Source organism: Cheilinus undulatus, linkage group 18 (assembly GCF_018320785.1).
Source record: "Cheilinus undulatus linkage group 18, ASM1832078v1, whole genome shotgun sequence".
Lineage (NCBI taxonomy): Eukaryota > Metazoa > Chordata > Actinopteri > Labriformes > Labridae > Cheilinus > Cheilinus undulatus.
Window position 1 is genome coordinate 16,921,204 of NC_054882.1, and position 13,248 is coordinate 16,934,451.

The 13,248-nt window shown below is 41.6% G+C and overlaps 1 protein-coding gene across 3 annotated transcripts in view; it reads left to right on the forward strand.

Annotated features, from left to right (window-relative positions):
* Window positions 1-12,279: 12,279 nt before the first annotated feature.
* Window positions 12,280-13,248, forward strand: part of stag1a (stromal antigen 1a) — a 74,507-nt gene continuing 73,538 nt past the window's right edge. For all 3 annotated transcript variants that reach the window (XM_041812965.1, XM_041812964.1, XM_041812963.1), the window contains exon 1: window positions 12,280-12,432. The gene's annotated coding sequence lies outside the window, so the exon portion shown is untranslated. The remainder of the gene's footprint in view (window positions 12,433-13,248) is intronic.

Here is a 13,248-nt window from a genome sequence, read left to right on the forward strand (position 1 = left end):
GTGATGAGAACATGCAGAGGGAGACTGAGGTGAGCTGACAGCATCAGGGAGGAGAAAGGAGGAGGGGAGAGGGTTTTTGATTAATTCAAGCACATGATGGAGAAGCTTTCTGACTCTCTCGCTCCAAGTTAAGTCAGGATGGGATGAATTATGAAGGATGCTGGAGGAAAGCGGCAGATGCTGAGTGCTCTAAACTTGAATGTTTTCAGTATATGTCTTTTAAGTTCCTGCTGCAACGTTAACCCTTTATAAGGAACTCACTAGAACACCTAAACCCTAAAACATCATTGGTGGACACCACAAGACTTTTTTTTTTACTTTTGCATTCAGACCCTTTTCTCAGTTCTCAGTTGAAGCACCTTTGGCAGCAATTACAGCCTCATGCCTTTTTGAAAATGACGAAACAAGCTTTGCACATCTTGATTGGAAGATTTTCTGCCTCATCTGTAAGCATAGTTTTGGTCAAGAGTTGGCCATCATTTCTATGACAAAGTTTCTTCCACTTTTTCTATTGGTTATCAGGTAGGTATTTTAAAGTTTGGTGAGGTGGTTGCTACTTAAACGCATCTGTGTGACATCCCTGAATGATGACGAACCACGTTTCAAGACGGGGCGGACGCACTTGGGCCCTGCTCCAGAGCAGGACCATTTTGAGTGCTGCTTGTGCTAGCCCAACATGGCCAAACTGGTGATAGAACAGTAAATCAGCACGGCTTGGTTTGGATCGGTGCGGCCCACAGTCATGATGGAAAAGCCCCATCAGTCCTGTCTCCACACAAGATCTGTGGAGCTCAGTTAGAGTGTTTAGAGTGTACAGTTACAGTTAGATTGACCATCAGGTTCTTGGTCCCCTCTCTGACTGAGTCCCAGTTGCTCAGTTTGGCTGGACAACCAGCTCTTACAAGAGACCTGGTTGGGCCACTCTTATACCTATTGATAATTATAGAGGCTACTGTGCTCTTGGGAACCAGATCTGTGCCTGTCAACAGTCCTGTCTCTGAGCTCTACAGGCAGTTCTTCTGACCTTATGGCTTGGTCTTCCCTCTATACATTGTCAGATGTAAGGCCTTCTTTAGAGCGGTGAGTGCCTTTCCAAATCATGTCTAAACAATCACATTTACCACAGGTGGACTCCAATCAGGTGTAGAAACATCTCAGCAAAGATCCAGAGAAATGGGAGGAACCTGAGGCAACAGGATGCAACATAACAAAGTGAAGAGGGTCTGAATACTATCTGATGCACTGTATGTCTCCAATTTCCTGCAGCATCCTTATGCTTTCTCTCTCTCACCTGCTCAGACACATTTCATCTGCTTCTGCTTCCCACTTCTGCTCGAGCACATGTGCAGCAGGTTGTTTCTCAGCCAATTTCACATTAATTTCACTCTGGGGACATCATAAATCTCCGTCTGTCTGTAAATTATCACCATTCATAGACATTTAATTTACATTTTTATACTTTCATTAACACCTTGGTGATTTATCTGATGAATAAACAGGAGATATTTACTTAGCATAGACTTCTAGTCAGTGTAAATCAATATTCCTGTGTACTAACTCTCTCTCTAGTCTGTTCAGGACGTTCTGTGCTTCTGAACGACAAAACAGGGTGTCATTATTCAAAGCATGGGTCTCTGGATGTTTGAGCGTGTGTTCTCATTACAGCCAGGGCTGATGAGAGCAGAAATAAGTGAACTGCAACCGCAGACAGGACATATTCATCACAGCGGCCCTCCCTCTGCGGTGGCGACGGCTAAAGGGAGAGTGGACAAAACCCTCATGCTGAGATAAAGCTGGGAAGATAACGACATGCAGGAATTAGGAGCACTGCAGCAAAAAAAAAAAAGGTGGATGACTATTGCTTACTGCACAAGTCAGGCTGTGATACAATATTTTCCCTGTACAGCACTCAGACTTTTATACATTTTGCATGACCACAGTGGTGGTAAAGGGAGATGAGGGGAGAGATGCAGAGAGAGACGGGGTTCAGACACAAAAACACTGCAAGCAAGGTCAGAGGAAATTAAAAATAGACCAGGCCATGTAGAGCCTCTCTGTTAGTCAACAGCCCCACAGATGAGGCAGGATCTTCTGTTGTGTAACTCTCAGCACGTCAAGTGTGTATTTTAGCACAGATCATTTAAAGTAAATCCTTACAGGAGTCATCAGAGCCCCTTTGGCCCTCTCTGGTTTGTTTCCCCACAGATCAAGACGTTTGTCAGCGCTCTTCACTACTGAAGCCATAACCTGTGATTACCTTGACAGTCCAAAAGGTTTTTTTTTCTTCTTTTTATTGCACTGCAGACTGCCTTTGTTGCCATGGTTACAGCCCAGGGATAAGTTCTTTTAGATAAGGGTGGATGCTGTGATTGAGAGTGTATTAAACACATGCAGCCAAGTATGACAGTGCATGCCATCATTTCTCAAAATCTACACCAGGATTTGAAATTAGGGTGATTACGACACTGAACATGGGTCCAGACACTCTGAAGCAGACACAGTGGAAGTCTGCAGGTTATGTAACGGCACACTGCACCATGCATACTCAAAAAGTAAGGTGTAGCCAGAATGGGAACACCTACATTAGCTTAAGAACTACATTTGAAACAGAGTAAGCGGGAGTGCAGAATGAGCTTAGATTTCACCCTGAAGGAAAGATGAGAAGATTAAAAATTGGAGCAGAACACTGCAAAGACGTGCATAGACGGACTTCTTTTGTCTCAGTCTGCCTGAAAATAAAGATGAGACAATAATTAGACAGAAAGGGATGATGAGCAGTGAGTCATCATCAGTGCAGAGCAGTGAGGAAAAAATATTAATGGCACCTGCTATGCAGCGGGGCACCAGCAAATGCCTTCTAGGGTCCACTTAACCATGCTAGGTATACTGGAAGGGTTTTGCTGACTGAAAAGGCACCCTGGAAGACAATCTGCCACATTTTGGTGACTGAAAGGGCACCAGGAGGCACTTTATCAGCAGTGGAAGGGCACTTTATTATAATTAGTCATCTCTAAAGACACCGTAGACAGCACATTACCAAATTTGTCCACTGAAAGGACATCCTGGATAGATTTTTTTCTACTTTTGACAACTAGAGGGGCACTAAAGAAGGCACTTTATCATCTTAAGTCAACTTGAAGGACACCATAGAAGGCAATGTATCTTGTTTTGACAAATGGAATGGAACTTTATCACATTAAGTCAACAGGAAGGGTGCACCAGAAAGCATCTAACCATTTTTTACCCACTTAAAGGCCACCCTAGAAGGTACTTTGCCATGTTTTGATGACTGAAAAGGCACCCTAAAAAGGGAAATGGTATTGTTGACTGCAAGGGTACCCTAGAAGGTCCATGTATTGTCCACGGATGGAGCATCTTAGAAGGTACTTTGCCATGTTGTGTCAACTTCAAAGGCACCGTGGATGGCATTTTACCACTTTCGGATGACTGGAAGACACTTGATAACCACATTTGTCCACTGAAAGGACATCCTGGAGGGCATTTTGTCACCTTTTGTCAACTGGAGGGGCACCAAAGAAGGCACTTTATCATCTTAAATCAACTTGAAGGACACCATAGAAGGCAATTTATCTTGTTTTGGCAAAAGGAATGGAACTCTATCATATGAGGTCAACAGAAAGGGCACACCAGAAAGCATACAACCATGTTTTGCCTACTTAAAGGCCACCCTAGAAGGCACTTTGCCATGTTTTGGCAACTGAAGAGGCACCAGAAGGCACTTTATCACATTCAGTCAACTGGTGGGGCACCCTTAAAGGGAAATCACCCCGTTTTGTCATCTGAAAGGATCTTTTTGACTGGAAGGGCACCCTGGGTTCCTATCCCATGTTTTATCCACTGATGGAGCATCTTAGAAGTCATTTTGCTATGTTGTGTCAACTAAAAAGGCACACTGGATGGCAGTCATCTCTAAGGACACTGTAGAAGGCACTTTACCACAGTAGTCCATTTAGATGACATCCTGGAGGGCATTTTTGTTACCTTTTGTCAACTGGAGGGGCACCAAAAAAGACACTTTATTGTCTACGTCAACTTAAAGGACACCATAGAAGGCATTTATCTTATTATAGCATTAGGAATAACACTTTATCATATAAAGACGTCAGAGTGGGCACACTAGAGAGCACATCACCATGTTTTTTCTCCTGGAATACCACCCTGAAAAGCACGTTGCTATGTTTTGCCTACTGGTAGGGCACCAGGATGCACTTTATCATATTAGGTCAACTGAAAGGGTGCACCAGAAAGTATCTAACCATGTTTTACCCACTGAAAGGCCATCATAGAAGGCCCGTTGCTATGTTTTGCCTACTGAAAAGGCACCAGAAGGCACTTTATCACATTCACACTAAAAAGAAGTACAAGTTTTTGTTATCTGAAAGGATCTTGTTGACTAGAAGGACACCATAGAGGGTCCCACCTCATGGAAGGGTATCCTAGAAACTTTCCTATGTTTTGTCGACTGATGGAACATCTTAAAAGGCACTTTGCCATGTTATGTCAACTGAAAAGGCACCCTGGACGGCACTCGATTACATTTAGTAATCTCTAAGGACACCATAGATGGCACTTTACCAAATTTGTCCACTGAAAGGACATCCTGGAAGTGCATTTTGTCACCTTTTGCCAACTGGACGGGCACAGAAGAAGGCACTTTATCGTCTTAAGTCAACTTGAAGAGGACCACTGAAGGCAGTTTTTCTTTTTTTTTTTTTTTTTTTTTTTTTTTTTTAAATGGAACAGCAGTAGAAGGCATTTTATCATATCAAGTCAAATGGAAGGGCACATTAGAAGGTCCATCACCAAGTTTAATCTACTGCATGGGCATCCTGGAAGGCACTTTGCTATGTTTTAGCAACTGAAAAGGCACAAGAAGGTACTCTTTCACACTACGTCAACTGAGGGCACCCTTGAGGGCACTCTGCCATATTTATCAATTCGAAGTTCTACCTAGAACGCACCTTACCACCTGTTGGCCACTTAAAGGGTGCCCTAGAAGGCACTTTGCCATGTATTGTCCCATGGAAAGGTATCCAAGAAGGCACTCTCCCATGTTTTATCCTCTGGTGGAGCATCTAAGAAGGGTTTTTGCCATGTTTTGACCACTGAAAGAACACCTTTGATGGCTCTTAACAATGTTTGGGTGACTATAAAGGCACCCTAAGACACCTGATTACATTTAGTCATCTGCAGGGACACCTTAGATGCCACTTTACCATATTACCCCACTGAAAAGGCACCGCAGAAGTCACTTTGTCATGACTTGTCCACTGAAAGGGCAGGGCATTTCATCATGATTCCCCACCAGTAGCTGCAGGCTATTGGCCCCGCAGGTATGCATGGGCCCCTGGACTACCCAGACAGTTAATAATTTAAAGTTACCTCAGAGGAATTGGCCCATAAAAGTGTTTATAAAAACTTTATTCATCAAAAAGCTACTGATTGTATAGATGTAATGGGCCACACTGAGTCCGTTAAATCAGAAGCTTGCCTCCTGTACCCATATTCATAAATTTAGTTTTCCACTGTCCCTGTGGAAAAATATCACAGAGAAAACAAGAGAACTTGCAGATGCACTTTAAATGGCTTTTACCCTGTGGTATCGTTGTTCATAGTGGCCACAATTATAAATATGTAGGACATGAAAGTGTGCCTCAAGTGTGTGCTGCCTTGTGATTTACCACTCGTGATTTTATTCACAGTTACCTTTCTTTGATGGAGCATGATGACTAAGGTGAACCCACAAAACAAATATCCTGGGTATCGTAATCCTAATAGCCTTAAACAAGGCCAGTAAAAGCGTGTATTAGCAGTAAATGGCCTTAAGGTGCATAAACTCCAAACAGTTAAATCTCTTTGACTTTGAGTGCAGCATTTTTACATGGGTCAGGAAATAAACCACTCCTCTGCTGTAAATAAAGTGGTCAGAGTTGTGTGTAAAAGACAGCTGCAGCTGATGTAACGACAAATAGATACTTGCAAACCCATTATTGATATTCTGACAACAGATCCTCCTCCTGCCCTGTAAAGCTATTCTAGACCTGACAGGGTTTTATTTCTTCTATTTTTCTCTCAGTTTTGTCCAAAGACAAAAAAATGGTGCAGTTTTTACTTCTTATTCATATCTACTGTGTTTTATAATGTTGTTTTTAACAGGAGAAAACTTTTCTTGTGTTTGTTTAATAAATGGACTTGGTGAATGGATTTGAGCTTGTAAAGAGCTTTCTAGTCATCTGATTACTCGAAGCATTTCTACACCACAGATCACACCAACCCATTCCTAACTGTTCTCTCCTCATTCACACACTAATGGTGAAGGTTGCTTTGTAGAGGTCACCAGTATTAGCTAACCCATTCATACACAACCATTAATTCACGCACTGATGGTGAAGGTTGCTCTGTAGAGGTCATCGGTATTAGCTAACTTGTTCATACACAGCCATAGACATTCACTAGTGATGGTGAAAGTTACTATAGAGGTCATCAGTCTTAGCTAACTCATTCATACACAGCCATAAAGATTCACACACTGATGGTAAAGGTTGCTTTGTAGAGCAACATTGGGGTTAAGTATCTTGTCTAGGGCAACACTGCCATGTGACTATGACTCCTGGGGATTGAACCTACAACCTTCTGATTTTAAGAGGTATCTAACGATAGAGCCATACGTATCTATATAATAGATAATAGCAAGACAACTGATTATTAAACTTAAATTTTATAGACAGGGCTTTTCAAGCCCCATCCCATCTCAACAGTGACGCATGGTGGTGGCAGCATCATGTTGTGGGGATGTTTTTCAGTAATAGGGACTGGGAAACTGGTCAAAGTTGAAGGAAACTCTGAATGGACCCAAATTTCCAATTAAATTCCCCAAAAATTGGGAATTCAAAGCAAGCTCTCCAAAACATACAAATATATTCAGCAACATTTTGAAGAAAATTCCTGAAAATTTAAGGCAAATTCTCCAGATATTCCAAGCAAATAACTTAAACTTTCACTGAAATTCTGGACAATTATCTCTAAAATTATAATAGCAGAATGTATTACTATGTTTTAAGAAATTAAAAATGTAACATTGTCCTCACTAGTGCACACAGGCTCTGAGGAGGATATTCAAAAAGACTTGAGGCTGTAATTGCTGCCAAAGGACTAAGGACTAAATAAAGGGTCTGAATACTTGCATCAATGGGATATTTCAGTTTCTAATTTTTTATAAATTTGTACCAATTTCTAAAATATTTTTGACACCTACCCTGCAGCAGCAGTGACAGACTTCAAATGTACAAAATAGAAATGATCAATTCTGTCATTAATGTTTTTTGTGCTTTTAGCTCATAAAAACATTAGTATACATTCAGTCCTTTTTCCCAGCCAGCTAAAACTTTTTCACTTGAGCTTTAATTAATACTGATCACAAAAATGTAAGCAAAGATTCTGAGGATTTCTTGTCAAAGCATTTCTGAAAATGGATCATCTATATTTAATTTTGCTGACACGCAGCACCTTAAACGCCTCATTACACTGACATCAGAGAAGATAATGTCTGAATATTTATGTTGTGTGCGTTTGAAATAAGCCTGAGGAGAGGATCTGGCTGCAGCTTTCATGGACAGGATCTGCTGTTGCTATGGTAGGCAGCAGCGTGTCTTTCAAACGAAAAACCACCCTGTACATTTGTTTGTATGTATGCATCCAAGCGTGGCTGTGTGCGTCAATGCCTTATTTATAACAAGGATTTTTAGAAAAGCTTCCACATAAGAATTTCTATCAGCCTTTCCTTCTGTTCAACGCACACACTTACACACAAATGTAACACAGGTGTTTGATACCCACTTAATGACTCTCAAGTGGGACTAATCTAATTAAGTGAGGCCTGTCTGTCTCTGCCTCTCTCTCCCTACCAGACTACAGTGAGCAGCAGTGAGTAATACACGTCCATCCAGGCTCTGTAATTGGTTTGAAGCACGTCAAACTCCAGACCGAGGACCTTGAGGAGACAAATGACATTAAGACTGTAGTCATGAGTTCAAATACTCTCTCCTTTATTTTCTCTTTGTCAACTTGAGATGAGAAGCCTCGATGGCAGAGGGGGAGAGGTGTCAAAGAGCGCCAGTGTTTGAGTCTTTTGGGGGCTTGAGGCAGAGATTCACAAGGGGCCCCTCATGCAACTTCATCACCGTTAGGTTTTAAATAACCTGAAACCAGCAGAAAATTGGGAAATATAAACATTTTTATTTCTAGGTTCACAGAAAAGGCCGTGTTTGTTTCTCTGACAGGTTATGAACTATTAATACTGTAATTTCTAGCGCTGCTATTTTCATTTAGGCAACAAATGACTGCCAGTGTCTTGACTCCGAGTCCAGGAACCGTACACCCAGTCAAGGCCGGCAGAAGTGGACGGACTAAGCTACTCTAAAGGCAGAGTTAACTAAGGTGGAGACCTTGACCTATCATTGCTCAGCTGGGGGCAACTGTGGCTCGGCAGGTTGACTCAGTTGTCTCTCAACCGGTCAGGGGTTCGATCCCCAGCTCCTGCAGTCAATGTGTGCTTGGGCAACCTAATTAACCCAAAATTCTTCCCTCTGCTGTGTCAGTGGCATGTGCATGGATTCATATGAGTGCCATTAGTGAATACAGATCGCACTACATGGCAGCCTTTTGAATAGGTAAGTGTGACTGGGGGTGTAAAAAGTGATTTGGGTTGTCAGATGACTAGAAAAGTGCTTCACAAGCTCAAGCCCATTTACCATTTAATGCAAAGACTAGTGCTGTTAATTGATTAAAAATAATCAAATGAATCACATCCCTATTTCTTTAGTTTTAGTAATTTTTAGATTTTTTCTTATCAAATGTTTATTTTCATTATTTTAACTTTATGTACAGCCCTTTGAAAGTGCTTTTAACAACAAAAAAAGAGAGTTTATAACTTATTTGTGATTTGTAAATCAGAGTGTCTTAATTCACTGAGCAATAATATTAAACTGGCCCACAATAATATACGAGTCAAGAAGACAAACAAATCAGGTAAAAAATAACTTCTGCTGTAGAGTGAAATGTGTACTGTTACCACAAGATAGCTGAAGGTCAGGGGTCTCTCGTCAGTGTAATAAATTTAGGTCAGGCCAGCTGCTTCACTTTAGTTGCCTTTTTAGCTGTCATACAGGTCACGGATTCTTGTAACAGTAGTTCTCGTGGGTGTCCTGTGGTACGGGTCATCCAGGTGGACCCGGATAAGGTCTTGAAGCCCCTTGTCAAATGATGTCGATGGTCTGCAGTTGTGGGCAACCCATTAGAGATCGCGTCAGTTAGCTTAGACGTTGTTTTGGAGACACATCTGGGTCTGCTGGACTGCACTGGTGTAGCATGTTGTTGTTAGTGTCTTTGCTAACATTAGCAACATTAGCTATCATAGCTTGATCCCGTGTTGTTGTTAGCGTCTTTGCTAACATTAGCAACATTAGCTGTCATGGCTTGATCCCGTGTTGTTGTTAGCGTCTTTGCTAACATTAGCAAAGATGCGTTTTGCCCGGAGGTGGTACTTCAGACTCGTGCTTTAGAGTAAAGACAGTTCATCACCGCAGTATGTACACACAACTTTTGTTTCATCCAGAATTCCATTAGGCAGCTTTTTAAATCGAAATTTACTGTGTAGCAGACTTGGGTCTGTCTTCTTACTCATCACTGCTGGCTGCATTTGACCCGCCTTTAACCTTTTCACCCCAGGGACATAAACATCCACGCAGGAGGACTATGGGAGGAAGTTGTGGTCAAACTTTGTCATATGATTAAATTGTGTTATTTATTTATTTTTTTTACGCATTAAGCTTTCTGGATTAATCACGAACATTAATGCATTTATATTAACAGGCCTAGTAACGACCAAATACCATAATGCAAAGCTAGCAGAATCCATGTTCTTTAAGAAACTCTGCCCAGAGTTTAGATAGCATTCAGTCATTCTCTGCTATCATCATCATTTTCTCCACTCATCACTGTAACAGTACCATTTTTAACCCAAATAAATGCTCTTCATTTTCCTCTTTCATTAACAAACTTTAGTTTTTACAGGAATAAGATGTGCAATGCTTAGCAGCAATCAAGATTGAGGGCTTTCAGATGGGGCCCCCCTTGGGGGGGTGGGGGTCCTACTGTCATTGCAAATTTTGCACATTCTGTGCAACAGTTGTGTTTTACAGTCTGTCTAATATTGATAACAATGACATGAATAGAATTAATTTAAAAAAAAAGACAACAATATGGCAGTGTCTTTTTAAAGCAAAGATACCCACTAAACTTACATGAGATTTTAAGGTAAGCTGCTGTTCTTTACAAATTAAGATAGTAAACTAAATGTGGATGTGTATATTCTACTTTTGCTGAGTTAGTTAGACAAGACATAAAATAACTGCTTTTCATCCTCCTCTTGACAATCTTTGGTTTTCACAGAACTAAGATGTGCACTACTTAGCAGCACACCAGAGTGCAAATGGGGCCCCCTTAGGGAGGTTTTCTACTGTCATTGCAAATTTTGCACAATCTGTGCAACAGCTGTGTGTTGCAGTTTGTCTACCTTCACGGCCCCCTCTTGGGCCCTGGGCAGTTTCCTAATTTGCTTGTGGACAAGCTGGGCCCCTGGTTATTTCATGAGACAGATTTATTTCTGCAACTCATACATTCATCATTTGTGGAAATATTACTCTAAGGAAAAATTCTGTACAAGGCAACATGTGTTCTTAGGACAAACAGTTTATTGGATACGGGAAGAGACACACCGAAATATTAACAATAATGATAACAATACAATAAATTTCAAAACAAACAACACACAAGAATATATCTGACTTTTTAAGCAAAAATACCCACAAAACAACATGGTAATTTAAATTAAGCTACTGTTCTATTCAATTTTTAATATTATACTAAATATGTATGAACATTTTCCATTCTTAAATGAATAGGACAAGACATGAAAATATTTGCTCTTTATTTTCCTCTTGACAAACTATGGTTTTCACAGTAAGAAGACATGCAATGCCTCGCAGCAATCAAGACTGAGTGCTTTCAGATGGGGCCTTCTTAGTGGGGGTTCCTATACTGTCATTGCAAATTTTGCACATCCTGAGCAGCAGCTGTGTTTTGCAGTCTGTCTTCTTTCAGGGCCCCCGATTGGCATGGGGCTTTGCTTGGTGGTGAGCCGTGCCTCTGGTTATTTCATGAGACGGATTTATTTCTTAAGCAACCAAATCCTTTTGGTTGGAGAAATATTACTCAAAGGGAAAATTCTTTATGTGGTAACACATGTTCTAAAGACAGTTTACTGAAGATGGCAAGACACATATTCTAAAATATATATAATAATGATAACAAAGCCATAAATGCACAACAATATCTCTGATTTTCGAGCAAAATTACCCACAAAAATTACATGAGAATTTAAGTCATAAGTTTTTGGCCTGTAGGGTGCCAAGGATTTACTGCAGGGATGTCATCTGACAGCCAAGGCCAAGGCCAAGTTCAGCAGCATACTTGAAGATATTCTGCAAAATTGATTATCAATTTAAAAAGAGGATCATCGAGGAATCAAAATCAGATATGAAATAAATGATGGGACTGAGCAAATAAATAAATGCAGCTGACAGGCTGACAAGGCTTTAGAAGCCATTTAACTATTTTACAAGTTAGAGAGTAACCTTGAGTGCAGACTTAGGCTAAAAGGGGGTTGAATCAATGGATGTTTGGGCTTAGATTTACGTTTATTTTTCATATTATTTTTTGCTTCATATGTTTCTGATAATTTTTAATGGTGCAGGCTTGCCTTGCCTTAGCTGCAGCCTACATGTGTGGCTTATATCATTACATATAAATAGGCTACATCTTTATTTTTGTTTATATAATTAGGATTTTATGTGACTAATACTATATTTCAATGGCATTCGTCATATTAAATGACTAAGTGAAAGTCCTCAGCAGGTTATTTGTGGATTATTTCTTGAGATTGCATTTAATAGTTTGTTTATCACACAGCCTTTTTCAATATAATTACAGGGCTGATAGAGGAGGAGGGGAGTCTCTCTGCTCCTGTGCGCGTCCCCGTCGGTGTAGCGTTGGCGGGGTCTCGCGGTTCCTCCCTTCCCGCGCTCGCCCCCCTCGAGCCCCAAAGGCGCGTGTCCGCCGCGGCCCGGTGTGTCCGCCAGGGGGCAGCTGTGTCTCGGTCTGAGGCTGCGCCGCTCCCGCTGCATCACAGAGAGGAAAATACCACCAGATGGCGGTTTAGGATTGCTGCTCTTCTCTCAAGGCGCGGTTCCGCTCGCACGGCCAATTTTCAATAATAAAATACGCACAATATTAAAACGATAATCGATTTATTGTTCCGGAAGGTGATAATCGATTCGGCGATGGTCGTTAAAGGTGAGTGTGATGTGTTTTTGTCGTGTTTTGTGCGGTGGGAAGGGAGACGGAGCACAGATTAAAGATGGTGGACACAGACAGGGAAGACTGGTTGGTTGGGGGATGGGCGTTAGCGGCTAACGGAGGTGAATGTGCTTTCTCTCTCTTCCTCAGTTACATTATAGCCTAGCAGAGCTGTTAGCTTGCGAGCTAGCCCCCCAAAATTTCGGGAAGACAACTTGCTTAGAGGGGCAAGTGGTTGCCGCAGCGCTACCTGTTTTTGACATCAGTTTTCACTCGGCGCTGGAGTTTGGCTTGTCAACAAATAAAGAGCCATGCTGTGTGACGTGTTTTCTTGCTGTTTGCAAGGCAGGATTCAGAGCATCACCTTCTCTCATTTGCACAGCCGTATTATGATTGTACGCTACAGTATTACAGCTCTCCTGCCGCGCGCTGCTTTCTTTGGTTTGTCATTATCGCTGATGCCATATTGTTGTTGTTGACTTTTTCTCCCTTGTTAGTTTGCACACTCAGATGTGTTTAAAGTGAGATATTAATGTGGGCTACTTTCTCCTGTGTCAACATCAGCATCCTAGCCTCCCCCTGCCTTCAAGTTTCTAGAGTAGTGGTGACTTTTCAACCCGGCTAATAATAAACGTGTTGCTCTTTTGATGAATGACAGCACGTGCATGTGTGCTAACATAGCCACGGTTTACAGGGTGGACTCAATGTGCAATGTTTCACAACATTATTATGGCGCTTTCTCTCCCCTTTCCCGCCCCCTTCTGTGCGGGAAACAGGCAACAGTGAGCGGGGAAACATGAGTCACATTAGGGG